Here is a 469-nt window from a genome sequence, read left to right on the forward strand (position 1 = left end):
TCGCGTGGCGCGTCGCCGGGTACGACCATACTTGGCCGAGTGCCCCACATCCCGTCCGATTTGTGAAGTTAAGCGGCCACAGGCCTCGTTAGTACGGCGATCAGTGATGGCGCTGGAACCCGGGGTGCCGTACCCTTCCCACTATTTTTTTTTTTTTCCGCCACCGCGCGCCGCCAGTCGCTTCTTCACCGCGCCGGGGCGGGCGGTGGGTGGGCTCTCCGAGCGCGCGGGCGCCGCAGCAAAAAAGAAAAATTACTGACGCAGTTTCCGCGCCACATGTGGGGAAGCGAGGCGTCCGGAGGCTTCATGGCAAAATCCGGAAAAGGGCCTGCGGAGCTTCATTTTTAAATTTGTTCTTGCCTTTTTTCCTACCGTTTTTTTTTCTATTTTCATCATCTCCCGCGGCTCTTCCGTGGCTTGCCTGTCGCCGGCGGGCGGGCGGCTGCGCATCGCGTGGCGCGTCGCCGGG

General features: G+C 61.0%; 1 non-coding gene across 1 annotated transcript; it reads right to left on the minus strand.

Moving 5' to 3' along the window:
• Positions 1-17: 17 nt before the first annotated feature.
• Tc00.1047053503261.10 lies at positions 18-127 on the minus strand. The gene has a single exon (XR_008255200.1). It is a non-coding gene; the product is annotated as a 5S ribosomal RNA (M5) (ribosomal RNA).
• Positions 128-469: the final 342 nt, after the last annotated feature.

The sequence above is a fragment of the Trypanosoma cruzi genome, assembly GCF_000209065.1.
Source record: "Trypanosoma cruzi strain CL Brener chromosome Unknown tcruzi_1047053503261, whole genome shotgun sequence".
Classification (NCBI taxonomy): domain Eukaryota; phylum Euglenozoa; class Kinetoplastea; order Trypanosomatida; family Trypanosomatidae; genus Trypanosoma; species Trypanosoma cruzi.